Below are 21,548 nucleotides of genomic sequence, written 5' to 3' on the forward strand. Positions count from 1 at the left end.
GGTTTTACCCACAGCGCCACCCGCGCCCCTTACTACCTAAGTTACAAAAGTACAAATCTAAGTTCAAAACAGGGTCTGAGCTGTGGTGTGGTCAGCTTGGAGGCATGATGAAGAAAGACAGAGGTGCCCAGGCAGGAAGGAAGTATGTCATGTTACAGCTTCCTGCCAAGGCAGATAAAGGAAGTGATCTCACAGAGTTCTCTCTAGCAAATTTTACAGGAAAGCTCTGTGATCCTCAGCCCCTTCATGTGCCTACCTGATAAAACATGAATTGTTGGCTTGACTGCAATAATGCCCAGTCATGTACAATAACCTCAATGGTCCACTCTGAGTAGGACTAACACTGGATGCAAGCCATGATCAGGACTGAGAATGCCTGCTATCAGGACTTTGGACACTCTTGCCCCAAAGAAGGAAGCATCTTGGACCAAGCTCTCATTACCCAAGGGCCAGCACCATATCTTCTTGGTCAGTCACAAGCCTGGCAGACTGAAAAATATGCTACAAGGATACTCCACCTATGCTTTGGTACCAACACTGGGTGAATACTCTGCCAAGGATCAACCAACCAGTCTCCACTAGGCCAGTGGTGGCTAACCTGTAGCCTGTCAGCCATATCTAGGCCCCACAAGCTTTTTGTGGCCCTCAGGAATCCCCCAATTTGTATTTTTTCTTGGTCTTTGTTTAAAGTAATTGTCAACTGCTCCTATGGGACCCTGTTGTGATGCCCTGATGCCAAAGTATCGTTTGTGCCCCCTCTCAAGTTGCTACGATTTTATGGGAGTTTTCTTAGGCCCCAATCACTGAAACAGAAATGCTTGTCAAAGTTATCTATACACCTATTTAAAAGGCATCACTGTTCCCATGAAGATGAAACGACATAATTGTTGATATGCAAAAATATGCTCCCACCTCTGTTTGAGGCAATTCTCATCCCCCGGTGTTCCATACATCCATCAAAAATAAGAAGCGTTTCTTTTCCCCTTTCATCTTGTTCATTGCAACCTACACATGAAGTCCTCGAGGACAACAGAAACATATGTGATATCATGCAATCAATGCTGTATGACAGCTGAACATTATGCAAGGAACAAGTTTTTACAAGGCTTATTAATGAAGTTATTCAACTCTTTCTTAAAGGAGACGGTGGTGCTCAGCTACTAAGCTAGCCTCAACTGCTATTGGTTGAAGCTCTGTTGCCATTTGGTTTATTGCAGTTTTATCTTGCCGTTCCTCTGAGGAATTCAGGACAGTGCAAATGGTTCACTTACAATTTTAACCCTGTAAGAGATACACACACACACACACCCAGAGAGAGAGAGAGAGAGAATCCAAGACCACCCATTGCTCCTTGCTCCCAAGTACTCAAATTTTGCACAACTTGAGTTTTCACTTGCACAAAGGCAGAATCTCCTGATTGTGAACATCTGCGGAGATTAACAAACTGATATTACGCTCTCAGGGTTTTTAAAAATATATATTTGTGGAACCTATTCCTGTGACAGCTGCAAAAAGAACACATCAGTCTGTATTTTAGTGAAGGCAGCGGCTCAAATTGCACAACCAATTCCTTTGCCAGATCTGTTTTTCTCCTGCGCCAACTCAAATTGTGCTGCCGATTTCTGTCCCCCTGTTTTCCCCCTTTGAAGTGTATTTACATTTGCTCAATTTATGGCAGTCATCAACATTCTTTGTCATCTTCCCTTCCTCTTTGCTATCTTTCAAATCCTTCTGTTGATCTCTTAGTTATTAAAAAGGAAATGCGGTCATCCAGGTCTCTATCCAGTCTTCAGAACTCTCCCCAGTCCACACCCCTCATTGGCTCCCCTCACTGGCTGTGCTTCATACCCCAAGTGTTTTGCCTGGTTTGAATGTATCCTTAAGCTACAAGGATGCCTTTAACACGTGTGTGTGTGTGTGTGTAGAAGCCAGCCCACCATACAAAGGTAACATTTACATTCCTTGCTCCGCCCACTTGTGCCTTTGGCCCTGCCCAAAACCAGCATGTGGGCCTTACAAGGGAGCCCAGAAGAAAATGCAGCCCAGAGGGGAGATGCCAGAGATTGAATCTGCAGCATTCCCTATGCAAAGCATGTCTTGTCCATTTGAACTATGCTCCGTCTCCCTGAAAAGAGTGGTTAAAATAGATAGCTATCCACCAGGGCATAGATATCTATTTGTATAGTTTATTCGTTGTACTCCTGATGGAATCCCATCTAGTTAGATGTCTGATAAGATTGATGGGAAACTAAGCCCTGTGGAAAACACCGCTTCTGAGTTCCTGGGCATATAATTAAAGCTTACCTGAGACCTTTGATGAGCAATCAACAGCATCACCTTTTGAACTGCTCAGGATGACAAGAAATCTAATATTTTCATCTAAACTTTTCTGTCACAAAGTCTCCGGAGCAGCTGATGGATCAATACTAAACAAACTGGGCACCGGGCTGTGACCAAATGTCATTCCCTGTGTGAGCTGTCAATAGAAGAAGAAGAAAAAGGCACAATGTATTGAGCAGTTGGCATGTTGTAGTCAGAACCAGGTTGTCCCCAGAACAGTGGATCATGAACTCCCTCTATCCCTGCTCCCCACTCAGTTCGCATCTGTGAAATCTGCAGCAGCATAGTACAAAATCACACTTAGACCAATGGTTAATGAATTCCACCAGCTGATCAGGATAATGGGCCAGTATCTGAGCTTACAGGACTGGCCCTACAAATGAGGCAACCACCTCAGGAGACAGGTCATATAATTGTAGAGTTGATAGGGATTCAAAGGGTCACCTGAAATTCAGGAACCACAGTTAAAGAATTCTTGGCAGATGGTCATCCATTCTCTGTTTAAAAACCTGCAATGAAGGGGAGTCCACCACCATCCAAGGGAGTCCATTCCGCTGTCAGCTGTATCACAGCTCTTACCGTCAGAAAGTTCTTCCTGCAGCCAATGGGAAGGAGCTTCCTGCAGCCAGTGGGAAGCCAGCCAGCATTGCGGAAGGCAGGCCCTTCTCTGCTCGCTGCCGATTTAGCGCAGTGCACGGGAGCTGACCGAGCGGATGGCAGGGGTCCCCAAGAGGGCGGCAGGGGTCCATGGGCCCGATAAACAACCTTAGGTTGCTGACCCCTGCCTTATAGAAAGTGAAGATCTGGATGTTAGAACAATGTCGGATAGAAACTAAGTGGTTTCCAGCTGTAATGCTTTAAGAGAATATGGAAAAAAAAGGTCTAGAAGCAGGTTAAAATTTATTGATAAGGATTTGCTGAACTAACAATCTGAATTGGAATACAAAAAAGGGAGGTACGAGGAGGTCTGGGAAATAAGTTAATGGAAAATATGTAATGGAAACTTTGTGTGTTTTTAATTATTTTTATTTTTGTATTTTTGTTATTTTTCCTTTTTCCTTTTGATTTTTATTGTATTAATATTGAAAACTTTAATAAATATCTTTTTTTAAAAAAAAAAAGAGAGAGAAAGTGAAGATCTTTAGCTCCAGGCATTTAGCCTTGGACTATATCTAAACCACCCAAGTGCAGCTGGCATGCTAACTCTAAACAGTATTTAGATGCCGTGGGTAGGCTGCTCAAGACATGGACCCAGCACTTTGTGCAATTTCACCCATTTTTTCCAAATTACACCCGTACCCCTCACTCTGAGAGTTTTCCCCATCTCTCCTCTGATTTCTCTCGACTTTCAACTGAAGAGTCGTCTGAGGAACGGGCCCTCAAAATGCACTCCCAATTTTGCTTCCAGTGAACTTTCAGCAGCAAATCTATTAAACTCCATTTCAGGAGAATCAGAGCAAGTGTGCCGAACTCTTCACTATCTCCCCTCCCCGATTTGTTTGGCTTTGTTTACTTCTGCAAATGAATGAATCAAGCAACGGGTAGCTGGGGAAAGGAAAAGAGAGAGAGAGATTCCCCGGCAAAACTGCAAGCTGCAGACTGATTGACATGAAAATGTCATTCCGATGCAGCCTCCATTCCTCTATTGATCTTCTGATTATTTTCTCATAACTTAAAGGACAGGGCTTGTCAAACTGCCAGTGGAGGCTCGCCATTGTTTCCAGGCATGTCGGAAAGCTCTCCGAAAACATGAGGCTGGTTTTGACAGTTATTATTGCCCTGCCTTGCAGACATGACTGATAATGGTGCCCAACACTTACAGCTGCTAGAGTGATAAGGTTGGGTTTCCTCCACAAATACTGCTTTTTATCTTTATTTTTTTTAAAAAAAAAAAGTTTTAAAAAGAGAGAGAGAGAGAGAGAGAGAGAGAGAGAGAGAGAGAAAGCAAACCTCCAGCAAGGCTATTGGTATCGGCAAGAAGAAGAAGAATGAGACTTTAAGGAAGTCTCCATGCGTCTTGATAATTTAAGCAGGGATTGCATGGAAGTGACAGATTATCTCCCAAGCGCTGGCACTGAGTGCAGCAAGAGAATGAAAGATTCTTACTCTTTCGGAAGACAAGAAGAAAAGTGGGATGTTTCCTAATGAGCCCAATCCATTCCGCAATCGGGCACAGCCATCTTATCTAGCGATCAGACACTAAACGAAGAGCATCTTTTATTACCTTGCTCTGACCGATCTCCGAGAGTCGCCAAGTCCATCCACTAGACTGATTGCTAACCTCACCCCGGTAGTCACAGATCAAAGTAAATGGGCCTGGCTGGTCGACAGCACGGTCTCTGCAAATCCTTATTTCTGTCTCTGAAGCAAATTTCCTCACATGTCTTCACTCTGATTCTGCTTCCACAGCAGTCTGAAGTGGACAGGGCAACAGAGGGCCAACACAGAGGTGGGTAGGAGCCCATGTTCCCTACTTCAGGTCAATAGCAACTGCAAGGCTCTGGGGGGGGGGTGGATTCAGAGGTGCCAGGTTGCCCCCAAGTTTGAGGGGGCCTGGCTCATGGTGCATGTGTGTGATGTCACATGCGTCTCTCGACACCACACAAGCTGGTGCTGGCTTCTGCTAGGCTGTTCCAGTCCCCACAGTATCTTCTGACACCGTGCAGGCTTCTGTGACCCCCTCAGCATTGAGGGGCCGGGCCCCCTTCAAACAAATATAGAGGGGGCTGAAGACGCCTTGCCCCCCTAGAGTTGGTGCACCTGGGTGGACCTCAGACCCAGAGGTCAAATATGGCCTAAAGGCCTCACTATCCATCTTTCTGGAATCTCCCCAATGTCCCCTCTGAGGCCACACACCTTCTTCTCAGGCCACACCCCTCAATTGACCCTCTGCTCTCCTTAAGTATTTTGCCTGGTTGAAAGGTGTCCTTGAACTGTGAAACTGCCTCACCCTCCAATAGGATGATAAGAGTTGCTCCTCCTACTTCTGCTTCTGGCCACATCTGCCTCTGGCTTGTGGTTCTCATGTGGCAAGGCACGGACTTTTGTTTTCCCCTATTCTGTTAACCCAATTAAATTTCCCCTCCCCAAAATTCTATTTGCCCCATGGGCAAATTACTGACAGTAGTAATGAAATTAAAAGAAGCCTGCTTCTTGGGAGAAAAGAGATGACAAACCTAGACAGCATCTTAAAAAGCAGACATAAGGGACTGGGATAAGGGACTGCCCCGCCATATAAGGGATGCTTGACAGCTATGCTCTTTGCCAACAAAGGTCCGTATTGTTAAAGCTATGGTTTTCCCAGTAGTGATGTATAGAAGTGAGAGCTGGACCATAAAGAAGACTGATCGCCGAAGAATGGATGCTTTTGAATTATGGTGCTGGAGGAGACTCTTGAGCGTCCCATGGACTGCAAGAAGATCAAACCTATCCATTCTCAAGGAAATCAGCCCTGAGTGCTCACTGGAAGGACAGATCGTGAAGCTGAGGCTCCAATACTTTGGCCACCTCATGAGAAGAGAAGACTCCCTGGAAAAGACCCTGATGTTGGGAAAGATGGAGGGCACAAGGAGAAGGGGACGACAGAGGATGGGATGGTTGGACAGTGTTCTTGAAGCTCCTAACATTAGTTTGACCAAACTGCGGGAGGCAGTGGAAGACAGGAGTGCCTGGCATGCTTTGATCCATGGGGTCATGAAGAGTCGGACACGACTAAATGACTAAACAACAACAACAACATCTATTGAGGCAAAGACTCCCTACACCGATGTCAAGAAAAGGGAGGAATTTGAGGAATGGAGTTGCACAGGGCAAATCCAACGTATGAAATTTACTGGCCATATTTATTCCTTTTTACATTTCGTAATTCTTTTCTATTGTTTGAACCAAGGGCCCCTCCCTTTCCCTAGCATTAATCACACTGTTTCTGTCAACATCTCTTACTCACTTATACTTTAAGAGTTATTGCTAGGTAATATTCAGCATTCTCCCTGTTTCCCAGTTTAAGGGATTGCAGAAGGTGGCATAGGAACACCCAGAACAGGAGCCAAAACGCATCTGCATTTTCCAAAACTGCAAGCAGGAGTTTGGACAGTCTGTCACTGTTCAACAGTCACGCTGTTCACGCTGTTCAACAGTCGCAGTTTCTAAATTAAAAATCCCCATCTTTCCACCAGCTGATGATGCCATATGCTGCTGTTCTCTCTCAAGCACCCAACTTTTTGGGCTACTTGTTGGGTTTTTTTGTGTGTAGTTAACATTTCATTAGCCTTTTGTTTCTTTTATCTTTTGACATTTTGACATTGAGAATTCAAGCCTATACATTGGGGGTGAAGAATCTCTTGCAGGGGAGGTTATATTCATGTACTGCCCCTGGGTGTTGCCCAAATAGCCCTGATCCATGGCATGGTTTTTTCAGTGGTGGCTCCCTATTTGTGAAATAACTTTCCGGGTGAGGTGACACTCCCTCGTTGTTAATTTTCAGGAGAAACTTCAAAAACATGCCTGTTTAGCCAGCCCTTTGATGGCTGAAATAAACTGCTCCTGGTAACCTTGAAATGGTTAGCTTTGAGAGCGTGTGATAGTTTTACATGTTTTATAAGTTTTTGATTGTTTTAAATATCTTTTTAATTCATTGTTAATTGTATCACTTTATCAATTCTTTTTTTTTAAAAAAAAGATATTTATTAAAATTTCAAAGATTATACAAAAAACAATAATAAAGACAAAACACAAACAGAAAAAATAACAAAAATAGAAAAATACAAAACTGAAAAACAATTTAAAAACAAATAAAATTTCATTCACTTATTTTCTTATAACTTACTTCCCAGACCTCCTCATACCTCCCCTTTTTGTATTCCAATTCTAATTATTAATTCAGCAAATCCTCGCCATTAATTTTCATTTAATTTTCAACCTTTCTTTCTTTTCTTTCTTTTTTTTCTTAATCATTACAGCTGAAAACCACTTAATTTACTCTAGTTTCTCTTCAGATCGTATAAATCTTTCGCCTTTTTCACTTTATCATTTCTAGGTTTGCTGTCCTACGAACCTTTGGGAGAAAGGGCAGGATATCAATTTAAATAATATCATGTCTACTGCCTACCCTCTGCCTCCATGGTAGGAAAACAAAGGAGCCAGCAGAACTGCCTTGTTCTTCTCTAAACTAGAACTAGTTTAGAGACTAGAACTAGAAACTAGTTTATATAGGATATGTTGATTGAAAATGTCTAGTCCATGGGTAGGCAAACTAAGGCCCAGGGGCTGGATCCGGCCCAATTGCCTTCTCAATCCGGCCCACGGACAGTCCGGGAATCAGCGTGTTTTTACATGAGTAGAATGTGTGCTTTTATTTAAAATGCATCTCTGGGTTATTTGTGGGGCATAGGAATTTGTTCATTCCCCCCCCCCCAAAAAAAAATAATAGTCTGGCCCCCACAAGGTTTGAGGGACAGTGGACCGGCCCCTGCTGAAAAAGTTTGCTGACCCCTGGTCTAGCCAATCAGATTGGTAGTTGGGCTCCTATTGAAGATATTCGGTGAGCCAAAAGGACAGTGATGTATCACTTTAGCAATTCTAGGTTTGCTGTCCTACATTGAGGATTGGAGTGACCCTTCTGTGATATTATGGCAGTGGACAAAGCTGTATTGTAACTTTTGAATAAGTTTTTTAATAAACCTTTTTTTTGGGGGGGGGGCAAGAAACAGAAACTTTTCTGTCCAAGTTACGTCTTTCCTACAATAAACAACTTTATTAGTTTCTTACCTACAAGTATTTTTGTGTGTGTAGCAAGGACGTCTACCCAAGAGTCACTTGCTTAAATGCTGCATGCTCTGCATACAGAAACGGATTTCAGCAGGTGCAGTAACCTGTTTAATCTTAACAGTCATCTCATCTTGCTTTGTGATGCCATAATAATAATAATAATAATAATAATAATAATAATAATAATAATAATAATAATAATTTATTATTTATACCCTGCCCATCTGGCTGTGTTTCCCCAGCCACTCTGGGCGACTTCCAATCAAGTGTTAAAAACAATACAGCATTAAATATTAAAACCTTCCCTAAACAGGGCTGGCTTCAGATGTCTTTTAAAAAGAAGATAGCTGCTTATTTCCTTCACATCTGAAGGGAGGGAGTTCCATAGGGACCGAGAAGGCCCTCTTTCTGGTTCCCTGTAACCTCATTTCTCGCAATGAGGGAACCGCCAGAAGGCCCTCGGTGCTGGATCTCAGTGTCTGGGCTGAACGATGGGGGTGGAGACACTCCTTTAGGTATACTGGACCGAGGCCATTTAGGACTTTAAAGGTCAGCACCAACACTTTGAATTGTGCTTGGAAACATACTGGGAGCCAATTCAGATCTCCCAGGACCGGTGTTATGTGGTCCCAGCGGGCACTTCCGGTCACCAGTCTAGCTGCCGCATTCTGGATTAATTGCAGTTTCCGGGTCACCTTCAAAGGTAGCCCCACGTAGAGCGCATTGCAGTAGTCCAAACGGGAGATAACTAGAGCATGCACCACTCTGGCAAGACAGTCCGCAGGCAGGTAGGGTCTCATCCTGCGTACCAGATGGAGCTGGTAGACAGCCGCCCTGGACACAGAATTGACCTGCGCCTCCATGGACAGCTGTGAGTCCAAAATGACTCCCAGGCTGTGCACCTGGTCCTTCAGGGGCACAGTTACCCCATTCAGGACCAAGGAGTCCCCCACACCTTTCCGCCCCCTGTCCCCCAGAAACAGCACTTCAGTCTTGTCAGGATTCAATCTCAATCTCTTAGCCGCCATCCATCCTCCAACAGCCTCCAGGCACCATTGTTTTTATTTCACCATAAATCCCTCAGAGAACTCAAGTTCTAGAGCAGCATCTGAATACAGTAAATAAATAAATATTTCCCCCCCGCCCTTAACAGAAGGACTTAATTTCTAGAGCAATTAGTGCCATAAGCTTTTTTTTTTTAAAAGGCACTTAAAGAAAACTTGCACAGAGTTCTGTTGAAATCTTCCGTCCTTATTTGTACATGTTAATGAACATGTGTTCCCACCACCTCCGCCTAATTGATAGTTTGGAGCAGACATGTGGACTCTCTTTGTTCCCTGGTTGCCTGCGCTATTGTTGTGGAAGTCTTTTAAATTGGTATCCTAGCACTTCATTTCCAGTTCCTCCCCTCCCCGCGTTGCAATTTCAGAGTCAGTTAAGTCATCTGATGATGTCTCTTAATTCGCTTAGAAATAACAGGTTTTGTTCAATGAGTGAACTCTGCTGCTAGGAAATTATAGCCCGTCAAAGCAATTGGCCCCATTTCAGGGCGGAGGTGACACATGAACTTTTAAAATTATTATTTTTAAATTATTGTTGTCCTCGCTGGATTCCTTATTTATTTATCTTTCAGATATTGTGCTAAGGAGTTGCTTTTCAACACCAGCTGGAAGCCCAAATTTGCCTGGCTTTGGCTGCAGTTCTGCTAATGGGTAAGCAGTTGAAATCCCCTTTCACTTCAACAGGATTTAAGTCATTTAAACTGTGCGCAGGATTGCAGGCTTTGAGAGCAGAATTATCCACTGATCTCAGTTGGAGGGTTGTTCCAGTCTGCATTGGTCGAAAGTGATTGTGCTAAATGGAGAATAGTGAGCAAATAAGCTACCCTGAGGGACATCAAACTGGGATTTACCTCCCACTGGAGATGCCCTATGGTTAAAGTGAACTTTAGAGTTGGACCAAGGTTATCTGGGTTCAAATCTCTGTTTAGCCTTGAAACTCACTGCCTGACCTCGGGTCAGACTCTCCCACTCTAACTTATCCTACAGGCTTGCTATGTAGATTGGGTGGGTGGGGGGAGAAAATCCTCATGGGTGCAACATTGGTCTCTAGGGTGTTACAAGAAAAAACTGTTCCCTTTCCCTTATAGAAAGGTTGCACTGTGGTCTAAATCACAGAGCCTAGGGCCTGCTGATCAGAAGGTCAACGGTTCAAATCCCCGCGACGGGGTGAGTTCCCGTTGCTCAGTCCCTGCTCCTGCCAACCTAGCAGTTCAAAAGCACATCAAAGTGCAAGTAGATAAATAGGTACCACTCCAGTGGGAAGGTAAATAGTGTTTCCGTGCACTGCTCTGGTATGCCAGAAGCGGCTCAGTCATGCTGGCCACATGACCTGGAAGCTGTCTGCAGACAAACACCAGCTCCCTCAGCCTATAGAGCGAGCCTATGAGCGCATAACCCAGAGTCCCTACGTGGGTTCCCTATGAGTAAGAGAAAATAACAGAGGCCAACCAGAGTATATTGAGAAGCAGAGTGGCTAGTAAGCCTGATCTTTATTCAAGGAACTGTTGCAACAGGGTCCCCACTCACCCCATGCAGGAAGGAGGAGACCCCTGAACAATGGTGCACAAGCCCTTATATAGACTTTTGAAAATGCCTACCCTATAGCCCAAGACCACCTCCCAAAAGATCACACATACATCACAGAAGGAGGAGGTCTACAGCAGAAATCACAGGAGGAGGCAGACTACCACAGGAATCCTGTGTGTCAGGATTCTAGTCACTAATTGCATTACCTGGGCACCCTGGCCATTATTTTGTGATGGTTAATACTTTAGTTCCTGAGTCCAGGTCTCAGGCTCACCCTAATCATACACAGGATTTGCAAGCAAAAAGACAATGAGAAGGCTTTCCCTATTTGCCACCCTTACTGCAGAGGAATATTTGAGGTCACTGGGAGAGTCAAAATGGCTTCAGGATTGCTCTCCCATACTATTTCAGAAACATGGTTCATATATTTAGATATGTGTGCATTTATGAATATTTATTCTGTTTTTGAGAACTTATAACATGGGGAACATTGGAATATAATTGCAGCAATAGTAAATAAAATCTGTTTCCATATGGAAAATTTTTTTGCAACCCATCTAAGTTTTCCATGGGCAAATCTGTGGCTACAGAGGGGGTAACCACTGTGGTGCCTTCTAGATGCTTCTGAAATACAACTCCCATCATTCCTGGCCATAGGCCATGCTAGGTGGGACTAGATGGGAGCTGGAGTCTATCACCACCTGGAAGGCTGCAGGTAGATAGCTCATGGACAGTTAAGGGTCCAAATCCTGGAACTATGTCATATCCAGGGAAGCTGATCAATATGAGCTGATTCCAGTTGCCACTGGAATTTCACTGGTAAGTGAAAGATAAAGCTCATTAAGAGCTGCCCCTCAGATGAAACAATAAAGGTATAATGGGAGGTAAATTCCTAGAGTGGTTAAAGAATCCATCGCTCATCATGGGGAACTTGTTAGTTTTTAGTCTTTTGGTAGAAATACTTCAGGTATGGGAAAACAAAAGGAAAATTCCCCAGATGTCTAGATCATGGGTAGGCAAACTAAGGCTTGGGGGCTGGATCCGGCCCAATCGCCTTCTAAATCTGGCCCACGGACGGTGTGTTGTGTTTATGTGTGTGTGTTACTCCAGACTCTTTCCACCTGCCCCTTTGTCTCCATGTTTCAGCTTCATGAAGGAGAAGGAACACTTTTTGCAACTCAAGATATCCACAAGCCCTGTAATGACAAGGCAGGCACACAGACATCCACAACAACCAAAATGGCTTGTGTACATATCTATATATGCCCCTTTCCCTAGCTGTCTTTCCCAGGCCTCTGAGAGCCCCGTAACCATGGCAACTTAACTACAAGCTGCTCAATTTTAGCCAATTTTGGTACATTGTTTATTTTTTCCCAGAGTATGAAGAGCAAATGGGACTCAGACGCTCCGTGTTTTGTTTGTCTTGTTAAGCAAAGTTTGAATAATCTATACAACAATTTTTTCCTCTATTGCGTTCATCTAGTATTCCCTTCCTCCTCCCCCTGCTCCCCACCCACTCCAGCACCGATATTGTAGGTGATCACATTTTTCTTCGAACAAATAAGGGTTGTCCTTACATTAATAGGAATGTATTCAAATGAAGCCACATCCTTAAAACACCTGGACTGAAACAAGCAACCAATGCCTAAAGAGAACATCGATGCTCTCACCATTGAAAGTAATGCACCAATTTAAATCGGAAACTTGAGAACCTAAGAAGCGCCTGCTGGATCAGACCAAAGGCCCATCTAGTGGTGTAAGAGAGCTAAAAAGAATTACAATGTATTTCACCTCTGACAACCAATGTGCCCCTTTGCTTTCAGGTAGTACATGGGTAAAGGTAAGGGGACCCCTGACCATTAGGTCCAGTCATGGCCGACTCTGGGGTTGCGGCGCTCATCTCGCTCTATTGGCCGAGGGAGCCGGCGTACAACTTCTGGGGCATGTGGCCAGCATGACTAAGCCACTTCTGGCGAACCAGAGCAGCACACGGAAATGCCGTTTACCTTCCTGCCAGAGCGGTACCTATTTATCTACTTGCGCTGGTGTGCTTTCGAACTGCTAGGTTGGCAGGAGCAGGGACCGAGCAACAGGAGCTCACCCCGTCGCAGGGATTTGAACCGCCGACCTTCTGATTGGCAAGTAGACTGTGTGCTTTAACCTACGGCGCCACCTGTGTCCCATAGTACATGGGTAGACAAGTCTAAAAAGCCCAGGACACCAATTTTCATGGCCCTCAAGCAACTATGGTGGCTCATTTACGATAAGGTATTTAGCATTCACTCTGGAAGTGTATACTCTATTACAGGCATGTCCAACTTCCAAGAAACTGTGATCGACTCACACTATTAAAAAGTGGCAGTGATCTACACATTATTGGATTGACCAAAGTTGTTGAACTTTCTTTCAACCAGGATCAACCATGGATGCCCCACGTTCAACCAGTAGATCGCGATCGACGTGTTGGACATGCCTGCTCTGTTTTGACCAAACTAAGCATCCTAGAGCAAAATAAACATCAGGGGCCTTAGCTAACATTGCTAAATATATTGCTTCTAGAAGATGAGCCACCATAGCTGCTAGGGGACTGTGAAAAGTTTCAGATGTCAAAGAATGACCGCTCCGCACATCAAACGCGGGGCGCCTTTTGTGTGGTCGCGCGCAGCCCCCCAGATCCCAGTGCAGCTCCTGGAGGTCTCTGCCTACCTCAGCCAATCGCCCAATTCTGCCTGGGGAGGCATTGCCAGGGGATTGGCCAGGTAGGGGGAGGGACCGCCCTGCCCACACAACAGAAGGTGAATCTTACCTGCGAAGCGTCAGTTGGCCCAAGAGCTTCCCCCACCCTCCCCTCCCTCAGTTAAGTTTTCTTTTGCGGGTTAACCTCTTCTCCACAGGTACGCAGGCACTGCTACGTCATGGTTGCTATTGAAGGGCCGCAAAGGAATTTTCCTGCATTGACAAGTTTTGCCTCTCCCGTAGCAAAACGTCACAACTTTGGCGGTTTCAGGCCTTGGGTGGAATCCTTTAGTCTATCTTCCTAAATGGGGGGAGCATGAAACGGTGACCCACATCCCCCTTGTGGCGGTGATCCCAGTGTTCCCCTTTAAAGGGGTCTCAAGGGGAGGCATTGGCCATACGCTGAGAGGTTGTCATTGGAGGGCGGGCTCTCTGCTTGAGCATATGTTCTCCAGAGCCAGCCCCAAACCCATACATTCTGGATAACCCTGATGTCTCCCAGATCCCCAGCTGGGGCCTGGGAAGGATAAACGCCCAATGCCTGAGCCAAAGTCTCCCTACAACTGAAACTTAATAAAGTTGTGGCCAATTTTAATCCCATAGCACGTTGTCTTGAGTCATTATTCTAATTGAGGGTAGCCTGGGGTTGGGGGGGCCCGCAAATAAACAACTATCTGACGTTTAGAAGACATTTGAAGGCAACCCTGTTTAGGGAAGTTTTTAATGTTTGATGTTTTATCGTGTTTTTAATGTTCTATTGGGAGCCACCCCAGAGTGGCTGGGGAAACCCAGCCAGGTGGGTGGGGTATAAATAAATTATTATTATTATTATTATTATTATTATTATTATTATTATTATTATTATTATTACCACACACTATCATCAAGTGTTTTTGCCTAGCTGGAACGTGTCCCTAAACTCTGATCATTACTGATGTTTGCCTGCATATGTGTGCGTAGAAGCTAGCCTAAAGGTAAAGTAAAGGGACCCCTGACCATTAGGTTCAGTCGTGGCCGACTCTAGGATTGCGGCGCTCATCTCCCTTTATTGGCCGAGGGAGCTGGCGTACAGCTTCTGGGTCATGTGGCCAGCATGACTAAGCCACTTCTGGCGAACCAGAGCAGCACACGGAAATGCTGTTTACCTTCCCGCTGGAGCGGTACCTATTTATCTACTTGCACTGGTGTGCTTTCGAACTGCTAGGTTGGCAGGAGCAGGGACCGAGCAACGGGAGCTCACCTTGTCGCGGGGATTCAAACTGCCGACCTTCTGATCAGCAAGCCCTAGGTTCTGTGGTTCAACCCACAGCACCACCCGCGTCCCAGAAGCTAGCCTACTCTACCACAAATAAAAATTTATAGTTGCTTACTTACTTTTGTCTCTAGCCCTGCCTTCTAAGGGCATTAAGCTCCCAGAAAGTTGTCCAGAATGGAATTCGGCCCTTGGTTTCCCTGTGTGTGCTGTACCTCGACTTGTGTTCATTAGAGAGCTAAAATATATTTTCTTACTCCCCTTCCCTCTCCCTCCACCCCTCTCTCTTATTGGCATACTCAAGCTGGGTTTTTTTGGTCTCGCTCATCATGACGCTATCTCTCTTTGTTCAGCGTCTTGAAATGTATTCTCTCAGATGTCAGAATTCAATCAAAAGGGGTTTGAAGTATAAGGTAGTTGAAGGGGGGGGGAGAGAAAGCAGATGAAAATGGCATTCAGGCTAATTTAAATAATAATCAGCTGCTTAATGTGAATGATAATGAAAATGCTATTTAGCTTCTGATTTAATTCTTAAAATTTTTTGAATACATATTACCCTTTTAATTGTCTTGCTAGGGAGGAATACATTGTATTAAAGGGTTTCTTTTCTTTCTTTCTTTTTGGCGGCAGTTTTTCGCACCCACATCTTGCAAGGTGGGGAGCGAGCCAGCGAGCAAGCGAGATCATGGAATAAACCATTGCCTTTTGCCTTCCAGTTTTATTCTAATCTTAATTGGTTTAATACCGCTAGCTTTTCTGCTTTACTGAAGGAAACACTAGAATCTTGTAAGGCATGCATCCCCATTTCCCCAATTTCATCTCTTGTAGCTGTAATAAAAGAACTTTCCCAGTTTCTCTATAATCGGCTTCATGTCAATTTCCCTCCGGTTCCTCGCCTAAAAAATTTGATTTTTTAAACAAATGTATTTTGAGGCTTGTCGTTTGCAGCCACCCTTCCTTTAACCCCCCAATTTGACTCTACCTCCCTTTCTTGTTTGGCAATAATAAGAACTGCATGAGCAAGGGATAAGGAAAAAATAAATCTGCCTTTACTTCTTTTTTAATTGAGAAGGGCTACGTTTTGTAGGATTTCAGCTGATGCCACGTTAAGCCTTCTGCCACTCTGATGTTCCTCCCCAAAAGGACAACTGCTTATGAACGGACAGTGTGGTGCAGTGGTTAGAGTGTTGGACTAAGACGTGGGAGACCAGGGTTCAAATCCCTACTAAGCTGTGAAACTCACTGGGTGACCTGAGGCCAGTCACACACTCTCAGATTAAACTCACAGGGTTGTTGCGATGATGAAATGGGGAGCTACCTTGGGTTCCTTGCTAGAAAGATGGACCATAAATGAAATAAATGAATAAATTCTGGACATCCAGTCCATTGAGGTTAATATGGGTATGTCCCCTGCCAGAATCCAACATATGCACATCTGGTTGTTGTTGTTGTTTAAATAGTTTTTATTAAGTTTTACAGTTTTATAATCATCACAATAGCATTATCTCAAAGAAAAAAGAAACACAGTTCTCCAACTCTCCCACCCCCACGACTTCCCTCAACTTCTTCTTCTCGTTTGTTGCACAATAACTTCTCTTGCTTGTTTTTACACCTTAATATTGCATTCTTTAAGTTGAATATTTGACATTCTTATCATTTTTGTTATTTTCAATTGTTACATCTTTCTGTTTTTGTTTTGTTAATTGTAAGTGTTTACTCAAACCCTGCTAGCAAGTCCACCTCTTTACCATGTTTCTGTAAATGCAACATAAATGGTTCCCAAGTCTCTATTGTCTTTATCTCTTAATTTTCCAGTTAGGTTCGCCATTTCAGCATACAGCATCAGTTTTTCTTGCCACACATCTGATTTTTGTATTTTTTAAAAAAGCAGTGCTTGACAAAGCTCAGGAGAGTTTTATTTCCACCAAGCATCTAAAATGAACAAATTGTGGGTCGCTTGTTTTGTGAGCAGTGACAAAAAAATCAAAAAATATATTTAAAAAATCCCCATTTTGGGCAGTTTGGCAGAAAGAGGGTGAGAATGTCCACTGTTCATATAAAAAACCAGAGGCATTAGTATGTGGATGATACCCAGCTCTACCTCTCTTTTAAATCAGAACCAGTGAGGGCAGTGAAGGTCCTGTGTGAATGTCTGGAGGCGGTTGGAGGATGGATGGCGGCTAACAGATTGAGGTTGAATCCTGACAAGACAGAAGTACTGTTTCTGGGGGACAGGAGGCGGGCAGGTGTGGAGGATTCCCTGGTCCTGAATGGGGTAACTGTGCCCCTGAAGGACCAGGTGCGCAGCCTGGGAATTATTTTGGACTCACAGCTGTCCATGGAGGCACAGGTCAAATCTGTGTCCAGGGCAGCTGTTTACCAGCTCCATCTGGTACGTAGGCTGAGACCCTATCTGCCTGCGGACTGTCTTGCCAGAGTGGTGCATGCTCTGGTTATCTCCCGCTTGGACTACTGCAATGCACTCTACGTGGGGCTACCTTTGAAGGTGACTCGGAAACTACAACTAATCCAGAATGCGGCAGCTAGACTGGTGACTGGGAGCGGCCGCCGAGACCATATAACACCGGTCTTGAAAGACCTACATTGGCTCCCAGTATGTTTCCGAGCACAATTCAAAGTGTTGGTGCTGACCTTTAAAGCCCTAAACGGCGTCGGTCCAGTATACCTGAAGGAGCGTCTCCACCCCCACCATTTTGCCCGGACGCTGAGGTCCAGCGCCGAGGGCCTTCTGGCGGTTCCCTCATTGCGAGAAGCAAAACTACAGGGAACCAGGCAGAGGGCCTTCTCGGTAGTGGCACCCACCCTGTGGAACGCCCTTCCAGCAGATGTCAAAGCGATAAACAACTACCTGACATTCAGAAGACATCTTAAGGCAGCCCTGTTCAGGGAAGTTTTTAACGTGTGATATTTTACTGTATTTTTGTTTTTTATGGAAGCCGCCCAGAGTGGCTGGGGAGGCCCAGCCAGATGGGCGGGGTATAAATAATAAATAATAAATTATTATTATTATTATTATTATTATTATTATTATTATTATTATTAAAAAGGAAGATCAGAAATTCTTCCTGTATGCCACAACAGCAGGAAGGCTACTCCTCTCACAGAGATGGAAACAACAGGATATCCCAGCAACTGAATAATGGCGACAGAAAGTATTGGAGTATGCGGAAATAGCAAGGCTAACTGGAAGAATCCGGCAGCAAGATGATGAGAAATTCCAAAAAGAATGGTCCAAATTTATGGTATACTTAGAGAAAACTGTACATGAATAAAGACACTCACAGGACTGAAATAAAACTCATAGCGTTTATTGTAAACATCTGGTTAGACCACAAGATGTAATGCTGTATAAGGAATGTATGTCGAAAGTATAATACAAAAATTTATTAAGGAATTATAGACACTTATAAAATGTATATATAGTAATCATGCTTAAGTAAGAGCAATGTGGAGAAGCCAGAAGAGGGGTGGAGGGAAGTTAACTCGGATAAGATATAGATTTAAAAGGAATAATATTGTTAAGCTGTATTTTGTTTAAGATATTTGGAAAAATTTAATAAAAATTATTGGGGGGGAGAGTGTTCACTGTTCAAAATTGCAATGCTATGTACAGAGTGGGCTGCGCTGCATCACGAAGGGGCAACTGAAGAGGGAGGGTAATGTATATTGCAATCATTGCCCTCACTCTGAACAGACTTCCTTTACTCTCAGTGACATCATCACATATCACTGAACCTGATCAGCTCCATGGCACTGTGACCTCATCATGCTCACTAAGGCTCCATCTGTGCTGTATATTTCAAGCACCATCATGCTACATTAAGTAGTCACAGCTTCCCTAAAGATTCATGGGAGTTTTAATTTGTTAATGCTTTTCTCAGTAGTGATGTATGGAAGTGAGAGCTGGACCATAAAGAAGGCTGATCGCCGAAGAATTGATGCTTTTGAACTATGGTGCTGGAGGAAACTCTTGAGAGTCCCATGGACTGCAAGAAGATCAAACCTATCCATTCTGAAGGAAATCAGCCCTGAGTGCTCACTGGAAGGACAGATTCTGAAGTTGAGGCTCCAATACTTTGGCCACCTCATGAGAAGAGAAGACTCCCTGGAAAAGACCCTGATGTTGGAGAACAAGGAGAAGGGGACAACAGAGGATGAGATGGTTGGACAGTGTTCTTGAAGCGATGAACATGAGTCTGACCAAACTGCGGGAGGCAGTGGAAGACAGAAGTGCCTGGCGTGCTCTGGTCCATGGGGGTCACGAAGAGTCGGACACGACTAAACAACTAAAGAACAACAACAATTTGTTAAGTGTGCTGAGATATTCCTACTCCCCTCACAGAGTGACAATTCCAGGAGTGGTTTAACAGTCAGCCTCTCTCCCTAGGGAACTCCAGGGATTGTAGCTCCATGAGGAGAATAGGCATCTTCTAACATTTCTCATTATCCTTAACAAACTACAGTTCCCAGGATTCTTTGGAGGAATCCTGAGTCTCCTAGTCACCATGCAACTCCCTCTCCCAGTCACTCCTAAATCACAATGATGCTAATCTCAGAGCCAGTTCCCATAGACACAATTCCTAGAGTTCCCTGGAAGGAGAGGGATTATTAAGCCACTCCGAGCATTGTCACTGTGAGGGAAATGGAGGTCTCCTACAACTGGAGCTCCCAGAATTCTCTGGGGGAAACCATGACTGTTCAAGTAGCATCAAAGAGCTTTAAAGGTATGATGTACATGTGTCCATGGTATTTGAAAGCAACACCATCTCTTCCTGGCAATTATCCCTTCAGGGAGAAGAAGAGGCCTCTATCCTAAAGCTGTTAAAGCAGCAGTAGAGAAGAAAAACTCTGTAACCAAAAATATAAGAGGAAGGGACTGTTTCAGCATCCCTTCCACCTCTTATTGCACTCACCAGATGCTTGTGGGTGAAGACTGATACAGTTTTAATTCTCTGCTTATTTTTTGCTGTGTTTTCTCACTACATATATTTGTAATGTAGCTAATTCCTCATGCAGTGGTTCTGCAGAAATGAGACATCATGTTGTCTGGAGTTCTAAAATAATGAGGTGAAATTTAGATCCTGAGAACTGCGGAATGCTCACACTCATATCTGATTTGACGCATCTTTCCTTCTGGGGCAACACACATCCTTTTCAGATTATGTCTGCCCAATGCCATATAAACTGTTGCTCCCTCCTGCGACATTAAGCACATGTGTAGCTGAATGGAGCAATCAAATTTGGTCAAAGGGGAAACATCTGTCTCCCGCGGAAAGACAGATAACTCACTCCCAGCCAAATCAAAGGCAGGCTTTATTTAATAAAAGCAGAAGCAATCGCTCCGGTGCCCTAACATGGTAGCCACCCAAAGAGTGATAGTCCACCGGCGAGTGATAGCAAGTGGACTCCAGTTTCTTTCTGAAGCCAACCATCAATTATGTCGCGAGGGGGTTCAGGGTATTGCAGAGAGTGATTTGGCTCAGCCACTACACAGCATTGCACTGTGGCTCTGAGAAATGTATTTTGTGTTACAGACTGCTCCATTTAGCGCTATTTAATATCACAGATAAATGACCCAGTTTAGCAGTTAAGGGCAAAACTCAGTTTGACACTTTAGTACTCATCCAGTATTGCTACCTCTCTCTCTCTCTCTCTCTCCCCCCCCCCCCCACTCTCTCATCATGAGGCATGAGAAGTAGAAGGTGTTTTTTCCTTGCAGGAAGTTGAGACTTAGAAAGGTTGCATCTGTTCTAAACCGAATATATGCGTTCCAAATATTTTAGAGCTGAATGATGGTATTCCACTCTGACTAGAGCAGAACATTCCTCTCTTTAAAGGAGTCCACTCTATGAAGAGTTTTCTAGTCCAAGTCTGGTTTAAAAATAAAGAACCATCGGACGGGAGACTAGGGTTCATGAAGTAGCCCATCAACAGATAACACTCAGACAGCAGATAAAGCAAACATACAGGTCACCTGGACAAAAGCTTTGCTGTCATGGTAAAAAGAATTGGAAGGGGACACAGGTGGCGCTGTGGGTTAAAGCCTCAGCGCCTAGGACTTGCCGATCGAAAGGTCGGCGGTTCAAATCCCTGCAGCGGGGTGCGCTCCCGCTGCTCGGTCCCAGCGCCTGCCAACCTAGCAGTTCGAAAGCACCTCCGGGTGCAAGTAGATAAATAGGGACCGCTTACCAGCGGGAAGGTAAATGGCGTTTCCGTGTGCGGCTCTGGCTTGCCAGAGCTGCGATGTCACGCTGGCCAAGTGACCCGGAAGTGTCTCCGGACAGCACAGGCCCCTGGCCTCTTGAGTGAGATGGGCGCACAACCCCAGAGTCTGTCAAGACTGGCCCGTATGGGCAGGGGTACCTTTACCTTTACCTTTAAAAAGAATTGCCTTTCTATTTGAATTACAGTAATGATTTCTAAATGTACATCTATACATAGGGAATCTTCTTGGGCGATCACTCATAGCTGCGTAAGATTGTCTCCATGGATGTGGTCTTAACAGTGTGTCCATAAGTGACTGTGGAAATTCTAGATCCACACAACTTTCCACAGTGGGGACATAGGTTTCCGGGTGGGAGTTGATCACGGTGAGGATTTGCCAAATGTGCTTTCCTCTTAGTTTCTTTCTCCCTTTCGTCCTGAGTCTGTGCTTCTTCAAAGTCCATGACACCCTTGGTAGAAGCTATTCTTGGAGCACTCACAGGCCAGTATTTCCCGATTATCTGTGCTTATACTGCATTTTTTAAAGATTTGCCTCGAGAGTAATGATTTCTAAATGTACATCAATCCATATGGAATAGCATACCATAGAATAGTGTGTTGCACTTTTGCACCTAAAAAGG

This window comes from Podarcis gaigeae (genome assembly GCF_964106915.1).
Source record: "Podarcis gaigeae genome assembly, chromosome: 10".
Classification (NCBI taxonomy): domain Eukaryota; kingdom Metazoa; phylum Chordata; class Lepidosauria; order Squamata; family Lacertidae; genus Podarcis; species Podarcis gaigeae.